The sequence below is a fragment of the Balaenoptera physalus genome (genome assembly GCF_965194825.1).
Source record: "Balaenoptera physalus genome assembly, chromosome: 2".
NCBI classification, from domain to species: Eukaryota; Metazoa; Chordata; class Mammalia; order Artiodactyla; family Balaenopteridae; genus Balaenoptera; species Balaenoptera physalus.
Genome location: NC_138883.1, coordinates 119,848,601 through 119,873,015, shown reverse-complemented (window position 1 = coordinate 119,873,015; position 24,415 = coordinate 119,848,601). Strand labels below are relative to the sequence as shown.

At 36.6% G+C, this 24,415-nt stretch overlaps 1 protein-coding gene across 9 annotated transcripts in view; it reads right to left on the bottom strand.

The window, feature by feature from the left end:
• PEAK1 (pseudopodium enriched atypical kinase 1) overlaps positions 1 to 24,415 on the bottom strand; it is a 298,121-nt gene that overhangs the window by 209,746 nt on the left and 63,960 nt on the right. For 6 of the 9 annotated variants that reach the window (XM_082452592.1, XM_082452593.1, XM_082452585.1 and 3 more), the window contains exon 3: positions 21,571 to 21,691. The exons of 2 other annotated variants lie outside the window; for them this stretch is intronic. The gene's annotated coding sequence lies outside the window, so the exon portion shown is untranslated. Of the gene's footprint in view, positions 1 to 15,455; positions 15,589 to 21,570; positions 21,692 to 24,415 lie in introns of all 9 variants that reach the window. One more of the 9 variants, XM_082452586.1, reaches the window with a different exon arrangement.

Here is a 24,415-nt window from a genome sequence, read left to right as displayed (position 1 = left end):
GCAAACTATTATGTATAGGATAAGCAACAAGGTCCTACTGTATATCACAGGGAACTATATTCAATACCCTGTAATAAACCATAATGGAAAAGAATATATATATGTGTGTGTGTGTGTATATATATATATATATATATATATATATATATATATATATGTATGTATAACTGAGTCACTTTGCTGTACAGCAGAAATTAAACACAACATTGTAAATCAACTATACTTCAATAAAATCTAAAAAAAAAAAAGAATTAATTGATAACATATTATGGGAAAAGGGGGGAGCCCTCTAACAGCTCACCGTGACTTCACGGATGATTTAATATCACAAGTAACAGCAAAGGCTCAACTACCTCACAGATTCTTGACAACCACTACTCTGCAGTCCAGTGGAAATGACTCTAGTCTAATAATGGAAGCTTCACTCTCCAATAACATGGCAGAAGATCAGTTTACAGTATACCATATGGATTTTAATCCATAACTATAGGCCCATTATTATACACACATTTTTTTAAAGCTTTCCAGATATGATCCTAAGTTTTCTGTTCAATGAAAAAAAGTGTATCTACCCATACAGTTGTGGGGATTAGAGACAATGTTTACAAAGCTTCTAGCACAGAGAACTTGCAGGGTATGTGGCACAATTACACGTTTTGAATGTACTATGAAACTGCACATTAAACATCTTTAAAAAGAATGAAAAAAGCAAGACTTGAGGTAAAGATCTAACATCACGTAGACCAAATTTAGTAACTAACATTCTTTTTTTTAAATTAACTAATTTATTTATTTATTTATTTTTGGCTGCGTTGGGTCTTTGTTGCTGCAGGCGGGGGCTACTCTTCACTGCGGTGCGTGGGCTTATTGTGGTGGCTTCTCTTGTTGCGGAGCACAGGCTCTAGGTGCGCAGGCTTCAGTAGTTGTGGCACACGGGCTCAGCAGTTGTGGCTCACGGGCTCTAGAGCACAGGCTCAGTAGTTGCGGCACACAGGCTTAGTTGCTCTGCAGCATGTGGGATCTTCCCGGACCAGGGCTCGAACCCATGTCCCCTACATTGGCAGGTGGATTCTTAACCACTGTGCCACCAGGGAAGTGCATTAACTGACATTCTTTTGTACAGTGTTCTGTACAAAAACTTTCTTACATTGTAACAAAATCACCAAAGGTTCTAGTCAATATAGGAGCCAAATTAAAAACATAAATAAAGAAAACAGAACAAGTAATATTTACTGGCTGCCTACTACCACACACTAGGCATAATGCTAGAGGCATATCACAACAAATCTATAATATAGTTTTATTGATGAGGAAACTGAGGCTCTGACAGCTATTTATACAGCTATTCAGTGGCAGAGCTGGGATTCAGCAACAGGGTCTGAGTGATGGCAGACTATTTCCTTTCCACAGTACCACACAAAATTCATAGAAAAGTATTGATAATTAAGAAATTCAGAAAGCATAAACAAAATAGGCAAGATAGTTGTTTTTGAAGCAAAGGAATTATTCTCACTTAAACATTCAGGGAACAACAAAAACACCAGTTTTAGATCATTGGAAAACTTAACTGAAAAATCTACATGCCAATTAGGCAAACAAACAAATAAAACAAGTCAAAAGCAACCATACCCCAATACAAATTAAACAACAAAAAAAGATTTAGGATCACATTTAAAAAACAAAAACAAAAAAACAAGTCGGACGTAGCAAAACATCTACCATCAAGTTGCTTAATAGGTATACAAAGATACAGAAGGTATAGAAAGTTTTTTAGACTATGAAAACAGTAGTTCATGTATTAAATTTCTTCATAATCTAAAATTTAAGATATTTCTTTTTCTATAAAAAAGAAGAAATCATATTTGTTTTTATTAATGTATAACTAACAGGCCATGAAGTAACTTTGCTATTTGTAAAACAAGTGCCACTACATAGTTGCAATTTACAAGTAAAGCATGATTTCAAACCAAAATACAAAGCAAAACAAAATTTTATCTTGGCCACTGTGCTCCTTGCATCACCCGGAGAGGTACTCCTCAGAGCAAAAAGCCAGAATCTCCATTTTCTAGGTAATTTAGAGGACTAAACACTGCCAATCAAAGCAAGGGCTACTATTTTCCAGCAATCCAAAACTCAAGTTATGCTTCCAGATAATGAGAGTTTTGTTGATTTATCATTTAAGAACTCAATAATGCAACTAGAGATTCTCATACTAAGTGAAGTCAGAAAGAGAAAGACAAATACCATATGATATCACTTATTTGTGGAATCTAAAATATGACACAAATGAACCTATATACAAAACAGAAACAGACTCATGGACATAGAGAACAGACTTGTGGTTGCCAAGGGGGTGGGGGGGTGGGGAAGGGATGGACTGAGAGTTTGGGGTTAGTAGATGCAAACTATTACATATAGAATGGATAAACAACAAGGTCCTACTATATAGCACAGATAAGTATATTCAATATCCTATGATAAACCATAATGGAGACGAATACAAAAAATGAATGTATATATATATGTACAACTGAATCACTTTGCTGTATAGCAGAAATTAGCACAACATTGTAAATCAACTACACTTCAATTAAAAAAAAAAACTCAATCATCCAGATTATCTATAGCCAAGTCTGAATTCCAATCTTTTATTTTTCCTCTCTGCCAATCAGCACGTTCCAGATCAATACAACTCTCACCTGAGTTGGTCTATAAGTGTTCTAATATTTGATATAATCAAGCAAATCAGAAAGGTAAGCCAGAGGAGAAAATTCATAGTACATTCTAACAATTTGTACAAATAATTTTCAGGAACTCAGCAGCACAACTGATTTCACTAGCAAGGATGACCTAGACGTGACCAATCTGTTGATCCATACTGCAGTTTTCTGTCACTGAGTTATTCTGCATCAGTGATGATGTAAGAACAGCAGAACACATAAGTAAAAATGTAACCCTGCAGCACCAAATTTACAAAAAATGTAATAAAGCAGGCTTCTAAAAGTCTCCTTCACAAAGGAAAACAAGGATGATAGGGGAAATGCTGACTACAGTCCTCCCTGGGTTGAAGAGAAGGTGTAATTTCCTTCCTCAATCAATTTCACTAGTCAGTTAACTAACCATCTTGGTTCTGATTTAAGGGTTGGACCTACTCACTGTCTGAATCACCAGACAGAAAGGAATGGCTAACACTAAAAGGAAAGAAATATAACAAATTTTTAAATGTGTATAATACTTTCAAATCAGGGGAAAAAGACAGTAAAAACAATAGTTGCTTTCAATTTTTTTTCTGATTTTAAAAGTAATAGTTACAGAAAATTTGAAAAACACAGGTCTGTATAAAGAAAAAGCAAGTCATCAGCAACCCCACCAGAGATAAATATATACATCAACATGTAAACAGTTATTTCTTAAAAAAAAATGTTTGTGGGTATGTGCTACAAATCCAGAATTAAACCTCTTCTCATCATTGGTCCAAACTACCAACATCTCTTGACAGGGTTATTACAATAGCCTCTTAACTCCATCCTCCCAACCCTGCTCCTCTCCAGTCTATTCTACACAAAACAGCCAAAATGATCTTTTTAAACATCAATCATATTTCATTTCTCTGCTCAAAATCCTACAATGGCTTCTCATCTTCAAATCTTAAAGGCCAAAGTGCTTACAACAACCTATAAGATAACTCAAATGGCCCTCCGTTTTCACCCTCAGTCTTCACTTCTCTTACCTTATTTCCTACACTCTTTCTCCCTTGGTTTATCTGTGTTGGCTACACTGACCTCCAAGCTCCTGCTGGAACACATACACATCTCTGCCTGAAGTCTTTGGACCTGTAGTTCCCTCCATCAGGAATACTCTTCCCCCAGATAAAAACATTGCGTTCTGTCTCTCTCCTTAGCTTTTTTCAGGTCTCTATTCAAATGTCACTTCTCAGAGACTTCCCTGACTCACCTTATATAAAATAGCAAACTTCCTGCTCCCTTTCCTTGGTATTCCCTATTTAAATTACCCTGTTATATTTTTCTCCAAAGTCCTATCACTGACAAATTATTTGTTTATTGTTCTGACTCTCCTGACTAGACTGTAAGTTCCATGAAGTCAAAGAAAGGGTCTGTTTTGGGTTTTCCCCCACATAGCACTATACCTCTAAATTCTAGAACAATGCCTGGACTGTCACTAAGTATTTGTGAATGAATGGCTGAATAACTGCATGAGTAATTGGGATCAGAGTGTACCTAAAATTTATACTCATCTTTTGTCATTTACTACTATCTGGTAAAGCATTCCTAATTTTTGCATAGCATTCCATTATAGATATAAACCACAGTATATTCAATTTTCTATTTTGAATATTTAGGTTGTTTCTAAATTTATAATATCATAAATATCCTTATATACAGTTGTATATCCTTGCATATACCAAATATCCTTGAATATATATCGCCTTGCACAACTTTGATAATTTCTCTAGGATAAATTATTTTAAGTAAAATTGTTAGGTCAAAAGATATGAATATCAAAAAAAAAAACAAAAAGGTATGAATATCATGAATGCTTTTAATACATTTTTCTAAACTATCCTAGAGAACAGCTGTATCAACTTATTCTACCCCTAGTGATATAGGACTACTACATTTCTCCTCACCAACAATGAGTATTTGGGTCCGTTTTTACCAAAACACAAAAGCCAATTATTTTTCCTGAACCAAAAAAGTCACCATAGTCATCATACAATATTTTCTGTTTAATTTGTTTTATTCTATTAAAATTTTTTTTAAATAGAAAAGTTTGAGAAAATATAAATTTTATTAGTTAATGACAGTGGCTGTTTCCAAGCATCATCTTCCACACTGGTATTTTCAGTTTAAAAAGCTTTAGAGATCTGGTAGATTTTAAAAGGTATCTCAATTCAAAAAAAAAAAAAACAACCAAGGTACCTCGTTGTTTTCTTTTCAATTTTTTTGTTTGCTAACGAGATTGACAATGGTTTCCCATGTTTATTGGTTGTTTCTATGTTTTCTTTGACAAACTGCCTATTCATCACTGCTCACTTTCCTATTCAGGTATTCACTTTCTCACTGACTTGTGAGAGCTCTTCTTGCGTTAAACGTGTTATATTTTTATCATGTGGCATACATATTTATTCATAGTTAACATCTGCCTTTTAATTTTGTTAATGGTATTTGAAACACATTAATTGTTTTGCGCAGCCAAATCAAGCATTTTTATATGTGGTTTCTTCGTTTCATTTTACATTTGAAAGAACCCTCCTGTATACAACCTACATGCTATCATGTCTCTGATTGGGTGGAATTCTGGGTATTTTTTCTTCTTTTTGCTTATATAATTATTTCTTTTAATAAATAAATTTTTTTTTTTAATGATTGCTTCTATTTATTTTACTTTTGGCTGCGTTGGGTCTTCGTTGCTGCACGCGGGCTTTCTCTAGTTGCGGCAAGTGGAGGACTACTCTTCGTTGCGGTGTGCAGGCTTCTCATTGCGGTGGCTTCTCTTGTGGTGGAGCATAGGCTCTAGGCGCATGGGCTTCAGTAGTTGTGGCATGTGGGCTCAGTAGTTGTGGCTCACGGGCTCTAGAGCGCAGGCTCAGCAGTTGTGGCGCACAGGCTTAGTTGCTCATGTTAGTTGCGGCATGTGGGATCTTCCCAGACCAGGGCTCGAACCCGTATCCCCTGCATTGGCAGGCAGATTCTTAACCACTGCGCCACCAGGGAAGTCCCTAAATATTTTCTTAAATGTTAAAAATAGGAAAGGCTTTCTCTACTACTTGATCATATATTTACATACATATTTCCTCAAATTCTTCTATTCCATTATAAGAATATTATATTACCTTATCCATCCAAAATCTTAGTTTATGATGTGAAGTATGATTACAATTTTATAGTCTTCCAATTTCTAAACCAATTTTCCTAGCACCATTTGTTAACCAATTCATTCTTTCTCCCAATGAATTGAAATGACATCATTATCATATACTAATATGTCTTTTTTCAGAATTGTAGCTTGTTCTATTACGGTCATTATCATATGGTTTTAATTACTGCAGGTTCATAAAAATCTGGTAGTGCAATTCCAACTTTATAAAACTATTCCTTCAAAAATGTTCCCTTAAATTTATTCTTCTAGGTCCATTTCAGAAAAATCTGTTAAATATTCCTATGCACTCCACCTCTGGATCAAAAAAAGTTGGTTAGGATTTTGACTAGGATTACATTAAATCACGGATTTGGAAAGAATCTGTATAATACTGAGTCTTCCTAATCAGAAACATGTTTAATCTTTCTACTTACTCAAGTCTCTTTATATTCTGATGTAAAATTAAGTTTCCTTAAAATAATTCCTATACTTTTTGGGGGGTTTTCTCTCTAAATACTTATGGGATTTCTTTTTCCCATTACAGTTTCTAACTAAGTATTGCTAGAATACTGAAAAATCACTAATTTTGGTATGCTTAGTTGGTAAACATCCATGTAACTTAATATTAGTTCAGATAGGTTTTCAGGTAATTTTCTTTAGATTTTTAGGTAGATCATTGTATCACCTGTGAATAATGATAATTCTTTCTTCTCTTTTCTAATGATCATACCCCAACGTGTAATCTTTCTGGTCCTCACTACCCTTTATTCCAGGATGAAAGCCTCCCATCTTGCCAGCTTTCTACCTGTTGCTCCTGCTTGCTCTTGTCCTCAGAAGTGGAGCATATTTAGTAGGATATACTTAGCATCACTTCCAGTTACAACCCAGGTAGTCTGCTCTTTCATGGGAGGAGAATTTAGGAATTGGCTCTCTGTACCTACATCAGTTCAGTTCCTTTTATACTGTCACTAGTAGAAATGCCTCCAAATCTGAAAAGTCCAGTAGGATACAGTTTCATATTTGTTTGTATTAATTTTGGGTCAGCAACGTTTTCTTCTATTATTTCTCTGAACAATGTATCTGCTGCATCTCTTTCTCTCTGAAAGCCCTACAATTTGTACATTTTATCTCCCAACCTATCCTTCCTTTATCTTATTTTCCAATCATTTTCATTGTCCCATCTTTTGTCTTTGTAGTTTGGAAAAGATTTCACAAGTTTGTCTTTCTGTAGTGTCTAATTTGTTATCTACTGCATCCATAGCAGATTTTAACTTGGTCACTATAGTTTTCATCCCTTCAGAATCCTTTCAGATTGCTCCCTTCTCACAACTGATATTCAGCTTTCACACCTCTTAATGACTGAATGTTTCTGAGAACAAAAACCTCACTAGATTGCTAGGTGGGAAATCCAGCAACCAGGAAGGAGGTTGGAGACGGTGGTGTTGGTAGCTGGGAACTTAGTAACTAGACCACTTATATGGACAGGCTCCTTTTAGGGAGGTACTAGAGACAAACTCTGGACCTATGAACACTGCTTACAAAGTATCAATACTTCTGGTCCAAGAGACCAGAGAGAAATTTAAGTGTTGTGCCTTGTAGGACCATTCTTCTAGACTTGGCCCCTCCCAAATGAGGAGTTCTCTCTCAGGAAGGTTCTCCTCAGGTGTACTTCATCAATTACTTCTTTCATTCATCAACAATGCTGCTTAACAAAAATTATTCTGGGTTTTTTGGCATATGAGTGGCATAAAGCTTTAGTTTCCAACACGTATGCAGGTATTTCCCCATCCATCTATTCATCTATTGGTTTTTTCAATGGGAACTTAGATGTGTAAAGATTAGAAGGTGTGTTTTGTCTGCTATTTTGCCCAACACTATTATCTGTATTCTTGCCACTATACAATAATATACTTTTAATTAATCCATGCTTCTAGATAATATTTTCTGATTTCCGTTTCACCAATTCAAAGGGACTTACCAACATGTCATCCCTCACACCCCAATCATCACACTTCAGGATACAAATGCCACACAAATAACAACCCTTCCTAAGGGATCTTTTACCAGGTCAGGTAAGATGATGAACTGGTGAGATCCCAGAAAGCAAGGTAGGAAGAATAACAGTGACCAAGGAGGGCTACCATGAAAGACTGCATGACCAGAGATAACTTCTCACAGACGAAGCAAAGAGTTCTCCTGAAAAAAGAGATAACCACACAGCACTGCATCCACTCCCTACAACCAAAGAGCTTCAGGAGCAGAGGGTCTGCTTCATCCACATCTGTATGACAAGAACCATGCTTGACACAAAGAATCTAATCATTCACAGCTTGCTGAGCTAAACTCCACATGGCTGGTAGGCCAAGGTATTTGGTAATGAGGGCTCACCTTCACAGTCTCATCAAAAATCTCCCTTTACAGAGAACTTTACTAGGAACAATGGCAGCTTTTCCACTCATGAGCCCCTTCTCAGTGGAGGACTGATAGCAACCTGTTTTGGTTTTATCTTATTCATAGACAAATAATTTGGGAACTTACTAATCATGCCCATAAAAGCAACTCTTCAGGCAAATTAGGTGGCCACACTGCTTACATGGAAAATGGTCTGTGAGCCCTCATGCACAGCTCAAAGGAGTATAAACTGTCTAGTCTTTCTACAGAGCAATCTGGTAATACTTAGCAAACTTAATAATGGAAACCCAAAAACCCACCAATCCCACTCTTCAGTATATATCTCCATAAAATAAAACGAAGATTATTACTGCAGCATTGTTTACAGAACATAAACATCAGTAGGGGAGTATAAGTAAGATGGATACATAGCATGCATGGATAAGAGTATGCACATAGGATACAACAGTCAGAAGTAAGGAACCAGAATTACATATAGCCACAGGATAAATCATTTAAATGCAGGGCTGAATTTTTTAAAAAAGAATAAAATAAGATGTACAGTCAATGTCACTTATGAAAATTACAAACTATACACAGAAAACACTATGTATTTTCCAAAGATATAGAAAGATCTAAAGATGTATATTAGGGATTTCCCTGGTGGCACAGTGGATAAGACTCCACACTCCCAATGCAGGGGGCCTGGGTTCGATCTCTGGTCGGGGAACTAGATCCCACATGCATGCCACAACTAAGAGTTCACATGCCACAACTAAGGAGGCTGCATGCCACAACTAAGGAGCTGGCAAGCCACAACTAAGACCCAGCACAACCAAATAAACAAATAAATATTTTTAAAAATAAAATAAAGATGTATACTAACTAGATTAGAGTGGGTGCTTATGGGAGGAAGCAAAATGAGTAGAAACAGGGAAATGACTGGGATAAAGACAACAAAATAACCAATCAAGACATGGGTCTAGCCCTTGGGATGCCAGAAGTGAGAAGCATAATTCTTCTCCTGAAGTTTGGGAAATAGGTAGGGGAGAAAAGGAAATCCAAATAAACTCAACTGGGACAATATATTCATAAGAGCTCTACTTAAACAAAAAACTGTTCTAAGTATGCTAAGACAAAATTAATATAATTTATTTTAAAAGGAGCCAGGAATATTTTACATATTTGAGAGAAAAATTCAGTAAATACTGATTTTTTTTAAATCAAGAAAGTATAATCATTAAGATTATAATCAATAATCTAAAGCAACCATATGACCAAACTGACCAAACTGAGAATTTGATGATTTGTCTGAAATTAATAGGTCTATAACATCCTGAGATTAATCTGAGTACAACACCTGCCATATAAAGACCCTGAAGATAAAATCCCAAACAGGGGATACACTATAACCTGGCACAGAGAATCTACACAAACTCAATTTTTAATTTACACACTTGTCATAGAAATCATGTTACAAAATGTTTACCATAGACCAATTCCTGTGAATGAAATAACATCTAAAACCATGGCATCATGTAGAAAATGAACTTTAGAAAATTCAGTAGGAAAAAAGTCACTGTTCAGTACCCCTTTATTAGTATAGCACTGATACAAACACAGTCTTAAACAGAAGGGGTGGGGAGAAAAAATCTAGAACACATTTCATCCTTGGACAATGGACAAAGAGGAAGAAACTATTTTAGCATTTCATGCAACAGAGCTGAGCAGGAAGAGCAAGAACTTAAAAAATCACTTCCCTTGGCATATTGGTCTATTCTTATTAAATTACAACTGAATCTGCCAATGATGCTTTACAATGTAATAGATTCTTCAGGATGTTGTTAGCAAAATAATCTGGATTGGACGTGCCATTACACAGCTTTCTGAAACCTATAATAAATGATCTGGGGGAAGAGGGAGGTCATTATTTTTCAAATGTACAAAACAGTAGAAATTTCAAGCTTTTTTTGCTACTGAACCCAAACTATACACCAAAGGTTGTAAAATGAGCAACAATAATCAAATCAACACATGCACAATTAATACAACAGAAAAGGGAGTAGCCTTCTCTAAAGACTGCAATCCTGTGTGATGCAGATTTAATTTAGGCCACAGAAAATTCTACAAAGATCTGACAGCTTCTGCTTTGACTGGATGAAACTTGCTGCATACATCAGCATAAATAGTTAGGTTCAACCTTACCTACACCAAGCAAAATCAAGTAACTTTCCTAAAGCTGAGAGAGGAAGCTACAGCTTTACCTCCACTTTGAATTGTAGGGATCTTCTGATTTATCCTAGAAATGGTGCTCTCTTTCAGAAACTGATGATTATAGTAAAGAAAACCCACAGCTTAAAAAGAGCCCCCAGAAAGAAATCTATAAAAGGTAGGCTCTCCAACTAGAAGCACACTTTAAATAATTAAGTCTTTCTGGCTTCAGGGTAGCTGTGGAACACCATATCAGTGATCTAATGTCACTTGTGTTTGCATTCTAAAAACCTCACACACACACACACACACACACACACACACAAAAATTCCTAAAGCAAAAAATAGCTTTTTAGAATCACTTCAGTACACCTCTAAAAAACACATCCTATAATAAAGTTTAAATACAATGTTTGAGGGTTGAAAAACTTAATCCACAGGTCAGAACTAGTCTGTCTATACTAATATAGGAAACCAAGATAAAATACAACTGTTAATAAATAAATTCTTTAACATTAAATTGCTAATTAAAGAAACATTCTTTCCTACGGTAAAAAAAAAAAAAAAAAAAAAAAATCCCCTAAATCGCAAAAACAATGCAGAGTTTTGAAATAAACAAGTTGCTGAAATAGGTGTAACATACATAATGTTGGGGTTTTTTTAATATTTATTTATATATTTGGTTGCACCAGGTCTTAGTTGTGGCAGGCGGGCTCCTTAGTTGCGGCAGGCAGGCTCCTTAGTTGTGGCAGGAACTCCTAGTTGCGGCATGCATGTGGGATCTAGTTCCCTCACCAGGGATCGAACCCAGGCCCACTGCATTGGAAGCGTGGAGTCTTATTCACTGTGCCACCAGGGAAATCTCCATAATGTTGTTAATGTGAAATTTTGAAACTTGTAAAAACACCATATAATATGATACACAAATATTTAGTAAACTATAAAAACATGCATAGATTTGAAAAACACCAAATTCATAAAACTGATTCCTTCTGAGACAAGGAGAGGGATGAGACTGGGAGGGATGCACAGCGGTCTCAACTACCTTGATTTTATAATCTGTATATTTATAAGGTAAACTGGTAATAGTTTTTTGGCAGGCACTTTATATATTGGTCAATATGTTAGTCTTAATATGGAACTGCATGTTTCAAATACCTTATAATTTTTAAAAAATGAAAACAAAACACACAAAATTAACTCAAAATAGATCACAAACCTAAATGTAAAACACAAAACTAAAAATTCTGGAAAATAACAGGAAAAAAATCTAGGTGACCTTGGGCTTGATGATGACTTTTTTTTTTTTTAAGATTTTTTGATGTGGACCATTTTTAAAGTCTTCATTCTATTTGTTACAATATTGCTTCTGCTTTATGTTTTGGTTTTTTGGCCGTGAGACATGTGGGATCTTGTGGGATCTTATCTCCCTGACCAGGGATTAAACTTTCATCCCCTGCACCGGAAGGTGAAGTCCTATCCACTGGACCACCAGGGAAGTCCCTAATGATGACTTTTTAGATACAACACCAAAAGCACGATCCAAGTAATAAAGAAACCTGTAACTTGGACTTCATTAAAATTAAAAACTTCTGTTCTGTGAAAGACATCATTAATGAAAAGACAAGTCACACACTGGGAGAAATATTAGCAAAAGTAAATCTGATAAAGGAGTGTTACCCAAAATATACAAAGAACTCAAACTCAACAATAAGAAAACAAAAACATGATTAAAAGTAGATGGGGGACTTCCCTGGTGGTGCAATGGATAAGAATCCGCCTGCCAATGCAGAGGACATGGGTTCGAGCCCTGGAAGATCCCACATGCCATGGAGCAACTGAGCCCATGTGCCACAACTACTGAGCCTGCACTCTAGAGCCCATGAGCTGCAACTACTGAGCCCGCGCGCCACAACTACTGAAGCCCATGTGCTGCAACTACTGAAGCCCGCACACCTAGAGCCCGCACTCCTCAACAAGAGAAGATACCTCAATGAGAAGTCTGCACACCGCAATGAAGAGCAGCCCCTGCTTGCCACAACTAGAGAAAGCCTGCAGGCAGCAACGAGAACCCAACAAAGCCAAAAAAAAAAAAAAAAGTAGATGGGACTTCCCTGGCGGTCCAGTGGTTAAGACTCTGTGCTCCCAATGCAGGGGGCAAGGGTTTAATCCCTGGTCAGGGAACTAAGATCCTGCATGCCACATGGCGCAACAAAAAAATAAATAAATAAATAAAAAGTAGACAAAAGACCTAAAGACACCTAACCAAAAAAGATATACACATAAAAAAATAAACACATGAAAAGATGCTCAACATCATAGGCCATTAGGGAATTGCAAATTAAAACAACGAGATACTACACCATACACCTATTAGAATGGCTAAAATTCAAAACACTGACAACACCAAATGCTGACAAGGATGTGGAGCAACAGGAATTCTCATTCATTGCTGGTAAGTATGCAAAATGGTACAATCACTTTGGAAAACAGTTTGGCAATTTCTTACAAAGCTAAACTGAGTCTTATTATATGATCTAGCAATTGCAGTCTGATTTGAGAACCAATGTCCACAAAAAAATCTGCACATGAATGTTTATAGCAGCTTTATTCATAATTGCAAAAACCTGGAAGAAATTAAGATATCCTTCAACTGGTAAATGGATAAACTGTGGTAAATGCACACAATGAAGTATATTATTCAGCAATGAAAATAAATGAGTTATCAAGTCACAAAAAGACATGGAGGAACCTTAAAGGTATATTGCTAAGTGAAAGAAGCCAGTCTGAAAAGACTATATTATATGATTTCAACTATATGACAGTCTGAAAAAGGCAAAACTATAGAAACAGTAAAAAGATGAGTGGTGGTATCAGCAGTCTGGGGGCAAGAGAGGGAGGGATGAACAGGTAGAACACAGGGGATTTATTGGGCAGTAAAACTATTCTGTATGATACTATAATGGTAGACCCAAGACATTATGAATTTGTCAAAACCCATGAAGGTGTATAACATAAAGAGTGAACCCTAATGCAAACTTTGGGCTTCAGTACATATATCGATATTGGTTCATTAATGATAGCAAATGTACCACTATTCTGCTTCAACCTTAAATGAGTGTACTGCAGTTCAATTTTAGCACTAACCACTCAGAGTTAGTCTAGAATCCACAAACCAAAGGGCATTATCCCAAACAAGACTGCACTTACTTTAGATGCCAGCCACACTTCAGGGGTCTCCAGGCCACCTGCATTTCTAATCAACTGGTCACAAATTCAGAGATTTCTATGATCACTTCAGTTTGATAACTTGCTAGGACAACTCCCATAACTCAGAAAAGCATTATACTTATGATTATAGTTTTATTATAAAGGATACACATATGGCAAGGTCCGAGATGGTCCTGAATGAAGGGCTTCCATGCCCTCTCCCCATGAGTGAGGGTGCATCGTCCTCCCAACACATCAATATCTTCACCAATCAAGAAACTCCACTGAGCTTTGGTGTCCAGAGTTCTTATTAGGGTTTCATTACATAGGCATAATTGATTAAATCACTGGCCACATGATTAAACTCAATCTCCAAACCCTCTCCACCTCCCCAGAAGTCAGACTGGCCCAAAGTCTCAACCCTCTAATCATGTGGTTGGTGTTTCTGGTGACCAGGCCCCATCCTGAAGTTACCTAGAGGAACACCATGAATTGCCATATTAGCATAACAAAAGCACATCTCATTCATCCAAAAACTAAGTTAATACCCTCACTGTGCAAGAATCTTCTCTTAATTTTTTGACAAAATATTGAAGCAGAGTTTAATGACACAAACTCTTTTAGCTTCCTGAGGCCAGTGATACAAAAGGGATGAAAGGAAGGGAGTACCGACTAGAAGGCAACTTTCAAGGGGAGCACAGTTCACAACTAGCTCAGATTGGAAATCACATCAAATAAAAGTTATCAAAAAGAATCAAGGGGCTTCCCTGGTGGCGCAGTGGTTGAGAATCTGCCTGCTAATGCAGGGGACACGGGTTCGAGCCCTGGTCTGGGAAGATCCCACATGCCACGGAGCAACTAGGTCCGTGAGCCACAACTACTGAGCCTGCACATCTGGAGCCTGTGCTCCGCAACAAGAGAGGCCGCGATAGTGAGAGGCCAGCACACCGCGATGAAGAGTGGCCCCCGCTTGCCACAACTAGAGAAAGCCCTCGCACAGAAACTAAGACCCAACACAGCCAAAAATAAATATAATAAATAAATAAATAAAAGATTACTATTAAAAAAAAAAAAAAAAAGAATCAAGAGAAACCAATGCCATGTTTGCTAGCATTGAGGCATATGTCAATATAAAACCCAGAACTGGCATACTGTTAATATAAAACCCATTTAAATCCATTTTTTAAATGCATACACTGGTTACAGCACATAACAATGGTTATGGTCTATCATGATCAAATGGAATCCATACTGAATGAATTAACAGTAGGGGAATAAAATGGAATGTAAATCAAGTTGCATTCTTTCCAAAACCTGCCCCTTTCCATAGAGTTAAGTGAAGGAGCAAGGACTCAAAAACTATGTCACAAACCAAAGTGTTGAGGGTCAAAAATTATATTTTATAGAACTGTCATTTTCCTCACCAACACCAATAAATAAGTTATTAAATCTACCCTTTTGGCATAATAAAGTCATTTCAATAGAACTAAAAGTTCTACAGTTTCAATGTCAACTCTTCTGAAAATAAACGTTGCTGCCATGCCTCATAATTCAAATTGCAGCAGCAGGTCATTATTCTGTTTTATTCTGTTGACACATTTTAACTCATTTTATAAACCAAGAATTTGTTTCTGTTCTATAATCCTAGAAAAAAATGTTTATGGGAAGGCAATTTCATTTTGCTAGGTTGACAGTGACAGTCCCTTGGGGGAGAGGCCAACTCAAGCAGGACTGAAGCAGCTGTTATGAGCCAATTTTCCTACCTGTTAATTGCTTTTGTGACTAGGCTGCACCAGCTCAGACATCCACCTGGCAAGCAGTAGATAAATCGAAATAGTCATATCTCAGGAGTTTTGAAAATCAGAAGGCTTTCCCCTTTCCTCTGAAAGACTTTAACTAGGGAACAGAACAGCAAAGGAAGAGAAAAACGTCAAAAGTACATAAACATTAATTGCAAAAACACTCATTGTACCTTCCTGATTACCAAAAAATAAAGAAATAAAGAAAAGAAAAAGCTTAAAAAAAAGAATTTTATAAATAGCCAATAGAAAAAGCATTCATTTGGTCATTCAACAAATATTAACTGGAATGCCTACTATGGCAGACATTGTTCTAGGTGCTGGGGATACAGCATTAAACAAAACAGAATGTCTATATCCCCAACAGAGGGGATAAACAAGAAATAAATAACTATCAGTTAGTCATTAGGTGCTAAGAAGAAAATAAAATATGGCCATTTGATAGTGTCGGAGAAGCACTAATTTATAGTGAGTTGTCAAGGAAAACCTCTTTGAAGAAGGAACATTTAAAGCTGAGACTTAAAAATGACAAGAAGGATATAGCCAAGCAACAGTCTGGGGGAAAACGATTCCCACAGAGCTACAAGTAGTAGAAGTCCCTGAAGCTAGAATGACTTTACAGAACAGAAAAGAAGGCCTATGTGGTTGGAGTTTCATGAATAGGGTTAAGAATGACAGCAGATAAGGTCTCCTTCAAAATGCCACAGCCATTTCAAAGTCATCAGTTGGGAAGATAAAAATAAAACTGTGACCAATGAGCTATTCATGAGAACTCACTTTTGGACTAGTAATGACCACCAGGAAACTGTCAATAGAAAAAAAGAGAAACATGAGTTAAGGACTGTCCCTAGGGCAGAGGTTTCTGAATCACAAAGAATCAGCATCACAGTCTTAGCTGAACCAGTGTTTCAGTCACTCTAAGAGCAATAATATTCCAAGTAAGATCAACATCTAGGGCTGGCATGTTAAAACACAGAATTCATAAATGAACTCTAGACAGAAATGAATGTTTCTGGACATGCTTGTCCTAATCCCTGTCAGACCTACTTATTTCAGATAGTCCAGAGATAGATCTCTTTTTAAAATTTAAATATAAACAATGGATACCATAAAATAATACCTGCCTAGAACAGAAATTTTTGAAAAGTTTGCCACGGGTAATGCTTTTCCTAGAATCACAAATTAGGATTTTAAAAACCAAAAAACTTTAGTAAGTACTTAGATCACCTGTTTTCCTTCTATGGTAAGCACAAAATAAGTCTTCGAGTTTAAAAGCATCTATAACATTAGACGATGCTATTTTTTAAAAATAAAATACATCTATTAAAATAGAACTCATCTTATTTGAAGGACAAACTATATGTTCCAGCACTGAAAGATTCCCGGATATACGGCACTGCTATATAATGCCAACAAGATTTTTTGTAATGGTGCTATAATGTAAAAATTCCCGAACCATGCTTACTGCTATTGAATAGACACATTTCTCTTCAAAAGCATTTTGGTAAGGCTCTATTCATTTTGAGAAAAAAGAATAGAAAAATAATGGAAATCAAAAGCTTGCTTTAGATGAGGTTATGTGGCAATGTGTCTTCAAGCCACATGCTATTAAAAAAAAAAGAACACTGGCATCTAGAATCCTACCTCTAACACTAAACTGAACCTCAGTTTTCCTCATCAGTAAAATGAGGATAATACCAACTACTTTCACAAGATTGAGAGGAAGATTAAATGCAACATAATAGGTGAAGATTAATGGAATCCAGTCTTACACGGTAATCACAATATCCATTAAAGGAATAGGGGCAAGCACATGTTAAAAAAAGAGAGAGAAAAAAATCATAAATTACAGGTTATAAGCAATAAATACAATGTAAATAGTACTCCTCCAGTTGAATATACTACAGGCCAAACTCCTCTGTTTTACCTATAAAGAAATAAAAGCTCAGAGAGGTTAAGTGACCAGCCCAAAGTTAAAAAGCAGGCGGAAAAGGGGCTAAAATCTTGCTTAACTACTAAATGTGGCATACATTTTATAGAGCGCTTTCACATACAAGATCCAATTGATCTTCACTATGAGGTAGTTAATTTGACTCATGAGAAAACCCAAGGCACCAAAGTTAGCTAGCCAGTTAGTGATGGAACCATGAGTAAAACCAGGGACACTGAATACTGCTTCTCTTAAGAGAGAGATTGAAAGCCTTTCTTACTCATAACTTGACTAATACAAAAAACTATGCCTTAAGCAAGCAATCACATTCTTGTACTCAATTAATAATTATGTTAAAGTCATACTACAAAGACATAAATGTTTCCATTCTGTATTTAATAGAATCAATCAGCTTCTTAACATAAAAATGCTCACATCAAAGACAAGTTTTTTGACATATTTCCCAAACTAAAACCTCAGTAGATACTGGTTTAGTGCACGGCAGCAAGAATTATTTTTATTCTGTTTGTTCATAGATTATTTAAACAAGACAGCTGGGTTAGTGAGTTGCTGAATATTTTATCATAATCAAGCAGTACGTTGTTTCTATCATTGATGACCCCAATATTCACATTCTTAAAAATTACTTAATCCTTTAAATTGCCCTTTCTTTCATGTAAGATTCTGTAGTTAACCCGTAGGTCAATCAGTTCTTGTACTTAAGATGATTCACTTTCATAAAATAATTATGCTACAAGTACTGCATTATTATGCAGCTGAAGGGACAGGCTGGGAAACTGATTAAAAGGACTCAAGTAGATATGAGCCAATTGAAAAATACAGCATCTAAATAATAGTTACATTTACAATATATTTTTCTGAATGTCATTAAAAATATATATACATCTGCTTGATATTCCAAATTCTTGCTTTAAAAGGGATCAAGCTTTGAAGGAAGATTTCTAGGTTTAACAAGAGAACATGGCACAGCAATGTAGGAGGTCAGAGCTCAGCTACCATGAAGGTTTTCAGACCGTTTGTGCAAATAAGGGCGTGTTCCCTGAGTTCCAAACAGGTCTCTGCTCAAAACCACTTTCAAAGATGTGAAAATGGAGGGCCAAATGCATAGAAGTAATTTCTGAGTTTTGCAACTAATAACTGGCAACACTATTTTTGGGTGAGTGAGAGAAAAGAACCATTACATTAACACACAAATGAGCAGCAATCACTCACACTACCTTCCTATGAATAAGAGAAGAATAAACATATAATTGGGGTGGGGATCAAGCACTTGAAATAGTTATGGCCAGAGATTACCATCAAAGTAACTGCTTAGCTCAGTTCATAAGACTTCACTTGGACTCATCAAGGATTGTCATCCAAAAGGCACAGCCTGAATGTACTAAGCTTTCTGGTGAATTGAGATTGTGCATACACCTTAAGGTACGTTGCTTGCCCGTCTTCTGAGCATTTTTAAAACTATATTTGATAATAATGCAATTTTGAATCCCTTTTACCTAGTGTTAATTTTATAGTATACTTTTTAGGTAGACAAAACACTCAGTAAATGTGTTAAAGATTCAATTGATAAAACAAGGCCCAGCTTGTGAAAAAGCAACACTACAGATAACACTTGATCCTCACAGCTTCCTCAGCCATAGCTCTAAAAAAGCCACACAATTCAGAATGATCATGCTGAAGCATCTTATGAATTAATACAGATAAATTCCGTATTAATCCATTTTGTTCTGTATTAAAATTATCTAAAATTGATAATTTGAAATTGACTGTTATGTAGCATAATCAATAATTGAAATACTCCATTCCTCAATCACCTTGGTTATGCAGGAGTTTACTGCAAACATACTTCTCTAGAGCAATTCACATTTAAAGTGTTCCACTAATTACAGTCTTCATTCAACACACATTTATTAAGCACTTATTGTGTACCACACACTATCAGTACAGGAAACAGCATGCTGAATCAAATTAGCCCTTGCCTTTGGAGGCAGAGGGCATGGCTTACAGAAAGGCAAATATTACATAATGCAACAAGTGCTATAAAAGAAATGTGTACTAATCACTGAGCGTTAAAGGATTAGTAGGAGTTTGGTAAATATACTAGAGATTGCTCATGAGGAGAGGGGAGTAGGACAGACCTACAGCCTGTGCAAAGTTGTATAGGTAGAAAAGAGTACTTGTTTGGCAGGGCAACAACAGAGCTCAATAATAGCAAAAGTAAGCAATGACCAGAACAGGGCACAAAGGATCTTCAACAAGCCATGTCAGGAGTTTAGCCTTTATCTCAATGAAAATGTGAAGCACTAAAAAGTTTCAAGCAGGGATGTGATAATGATTTTGGTTTAGAGAAATCCTTCTGGCTATACAACAAAAGGAAGGAATAAACTTGGAGGCAACCAAATCTAGTAGATTTATTAAAAGACTATTAAAATCACTACTACCCTTAGATCAAGGCAACAGGATCTGGCCTTCCTGTGGCCACACCTCTCTCCATGTAATGAGCAGAGAAAAGGGCCAAGAGGAAGTGTCACTTTACTTGGTCTCACCCCAAGAGACCACTTTCCACCGACCTGGAATCCCAGAACTCCTAGCCTAAATGGCAGAGCCCATTTCCAGGAAAGGTCCTCATGCAGGTATGTGCAACCCTAGGCCTGAAAGGTAGCCAAAGGGCAGTTGCTGAGGGAAGATAGGGGCTGTGGAGAAAGCTTAGACATTTTACCACAATTTTAAATATATATATGTATGTATATATATAATACTTGTAATATTGTATATATTATAAATAAACATTTAAGAAATATTTTATTGCGGTAAAATATATTTTATAATATATGTGTATATATATCATAAGTATATATAATATATACAATATTGCATATATTATATGCAATATTGAAAATTAGCAATTTCATACCATACTCATGTATAAATGAATATTTGTGCCTAGAAACCTAAGTTTTTTAATGATATATAGTCCTGATCTGAAATTTTAAATTTTTTAATTTTTTGAGAATTTCTGAAGTAATTCTCTGACAGACAGAAAATATTTCCCCTATAAAACAGACATACTAAAGTCAGGATCAACGTACTAGAAAGTCAAAGCAATTTGAAGATAGATAAGCCAACCAGGTGTTGATAACAGGCTGGTGAAACAAAAAAGAAAAATCATTTAGTGAAGGATTAATGTGTGGCTAAAGGCAGATATTTGTTATACACAAATGAGCTACTGTATCACACAGCTCTTCTCATTAGTGTACAGAGATGCATTACCCTCACATTACATAAAGACTCAGTGAGCAAAACACTGTAGCAAGCATCTGTTGGCTAATGACAAAGAAAACCATAGACCCTTTGAGGCCAATTTCCATCCAGCTGTAAGCATGGAAGCAGCAAACACACCTACTGCTTTACAATATCAATCTCAAATAACCATGAAAAAGAAGCTCCTCGGCTTTCATGTTATTTTGTGGCAAAGGCATTACAAGTATTAATTAATACATATGCTAAACAAGACACTTAGAAAAAGTTAACTCTAAATAAGCAGATATCGAAATATATAACTGCATTCTATTCTCATTCCGCCTTTCTTTGTCTCCATATCCATAGTAAGGAGAATTGGCCTACAGAAGGCACTAAACAAAACTGTAAACTAGGCAAAGTTTGTCTTCTGCATCCAATCACTTACATTACCAGTTACTTTTTTCTGTCTTTATTTCACTACCTTTTCCTGCCTACCCTAACCCCAACATTCTTAGATTTTCCAGGACCTCTGCTGTTATGTTCTCTGAGGCCCGCCTTGGCCTCCCTTGCTCCTGTGTTGAATTTATTTATCTATATTTTTCTCAATGCATGTGACCTGATAAAAGAACAGCACCTGCAAACATCCATAACTCCTTTCCTTTTGCCTCTCCTTCCATCCAGGACTAATGCCTTCACCTAAGCTCAAGACCACACTCTCTCTTGCCTTCTCAGAAACCTTTTAAATACCCTTTATCTTACCAATGTACTCAACTTTCTCTCTTCACTAGTATCTTTCCTTCATTACATAAACATATTTAAGTCTCTACCTAAAAAAACAACAAAACCTTTAACTTAAAAGGCAAATAAATCCTACTATATGGAACTTACCCTATGGTGTCCTCCCTTTCGTCTCTGCCCTCATGCAAATTACCTCTCCAGTCCACAGCAATACGACTTCTGCTAACACCATTATATTAATCCAAGAGTTCTTAACCTAGGGCAGTAGGGTCTGTGGATAGAATTCAGAAGATCCATGAACTTAGATGGCAAAATAAATTATTTCTTTATTTTCTCCAAACCTCTACAATTACTAATATATATACTGTACTTACAAATTTACTAAATTACTATTGGCCTGCCACTATATCTTGTTGTGTAGTATGTTAAACAAGCACATATTACTTTATCACAATTTGTTTGGTAATGATATTTTAGTATAATTGCTTTCCTTTGTAATCCTATGTATTTTATTTTATCCATCTGTGGCAAACTGTATTTTCCGAATATGCTGCAAAAATATCTCCCATTCCACATGCTCTTCTATGATGTAAATTTGCCACTTCCCCATAAAGAGGTAGAGCTTAATTCCCTTCTCCTTAAATCCAGAGTGGCACTTAACTTGCTAGTAACCAAGAGAGTGTGGTGGAAGTGACACTGAGTGACTTCTAATGCTGGTTAAGGAAAAGTCATGCAGGTTCTGGGACTAGGTTTGGGGTGATTTGCTAAACAGCGATTAACCAACGATTACCAGAACATAATTCGGTACCTGGAACTAGAGTACTAACATAACAAAAACATGTGATACTGGCTTTGGGATTGGGTGGTAGACACAAGGTGGAAGGGCCCTAAGAATCTCATTAGCAAAAGCTTGATGAGCCTTGAGAAGGCTATTGGAGAAGCCTTAAAGGAGAGTGAGTAAAATGCTCTCAGAAGCTGGAGGAAAGAAGACCCTTGTTATAAAGTGGCAGAAATTTTAACAAAACTGTTGCCTGTACTAAGTTAAAAAGCAGAAAATGTTGATAATGAACTGTTACTTCTAGCTAAGGTAATTCCCAAGCAGAAGGTCCAAAGTGTCAACTGATTTCTTTTATATGTATAGTATTGTAGAAGGTACAGATAGAGAGATGAGTTAAAGAAAGTATTCTGTTTTCAAGCAAAATTTAAGGAAATATAAAGGAACCAGCAATTGCTGGGTTCAAAAGTAAAACTATTTTCATCTACAATCTCTCCAAGCAGAGAATGCTCAAAGTAAGAAAAGGTCTGAAGACAAAGATCAAATAGAGGGTGCTGAAAGGAAAATCTGGTCTCCAGGAAGAGAGGAAGCCACCGGTGTTACTGAAAAATCCTTTATTAACACCTGGTTTCTCCTTGATCTCCTTCCCAGTGCCTCTTTCTGTATTTGTCCACTAAAACTAGATGTGCCCAAGGCTTTTGTACTCAAATCCTGAGCAATTCCTTCTTCAACCACTCCTGAAAATCTATTAACCCAAAAATCTCTCTCTCAAGCCCCCACCTCTCTCCAAGAATTGTAGACAGATCTGCACATCTCCACTTGAATATCTCAGAGAAACCTCAAACTAAATTATTTCAAAACCCTATCCATCCCTACTCCACAAGTTCTTTCTATACATGAACATGCACTGGGAATAAATAGCGCTGCCATCCATTTAATTGCACAATGTAGGAGTCATCCCTGATTTCTTCCGCTCCTTCTCCCTGCCCCCGTCCTCCCCCAACCAACAGTTAATAATATCAGTCATCAAGTTCTATAGATTCTACCTGCTAAACCTCTCTGGAGTCTACCCCTTCTTCAGTTACATCCTGTCTGGACTACCTTCCAAGCAGTCTCTCCGTTCCAATACATATTTCATACTATTCTCAAAATCACCTTCTTAAAACAAAATATTAATCATGTTAATCTCCTGCTTAAGACCCTTCAGAGATCCCTATCAAAACCTTTTGACATAGCTTACAAGTAAGTACTTTTCGATCCAGCCCTCCCCTACAAACTGCCCCCACATACCATTTATTCTAACTACGCCAAAATAAGGACCCAACATGATTATGAGTACATACTTTTCCCCCTAGGATGCAACTCCTGTTATGAATCTTAAGTACTTTGCTATGTATTTACTGCTTCAACAATTATAGAGCACCTACTCTGTGGCAAATCTGGCAGGACCTATGCCAGGGCTAGGAATACAAAAACAAATGAGAAACAGGTCCTTGCCTCTCCCCTGGAAGCACACAGAAAGAAGGAAAATAAGTACAACACAGGGATTTATAATGGAAGATAGCATGATGTGGTGGACTGACTATTTGAGGAGGGCAGAGAGGTAGAGCAGACAGTAAGAAAAACAACAGGATAAATATAGTACATTCTCCTGGAGCAGCAAGTCTCTTTGATGTAAGTAACTTAAAACATTTTAATATTAATATACTCATTATAAGCAGAATACAAATTACATGAAAGATGCAATAAACTACTTTAAAATTCATGGGCCATTTTGGGTAAGAATGACTATCCAGAGTTAGAATTTAAAGTAATATGACTAAGCAGAAGGATAGCCGCGTTAAGTCAGAGACCCTCTTAGAATTGAGCAACTCACACCACCTAAAGGCTGGCTTTTTGGCTCCACCTATCCAAAAAGCCAACACTGGCTGGGTGAAAATTCAGTGAAACACCACTGGATGGTCAAAAAGATTCTGTAGGACTCTGTTACAGCCAGCCTACACCTCTACACAGCCTCTACAGGGGGCTTCAGACATGGCAAGAAGGCTTGCAGGTGACTGAGGAATCTTCAACTTACTCACTTGCTCGGTCAGATTAAGGTCACCTGTAATTATACAAAGGAAGTCTAAGAAGACCAGGAAAAATTATACACTGGCTCCAACTCCTACAGAGATGCTTAGTTAGCAAAACTGCTGATGCCCTTTCAGAAGATCAGCCCTT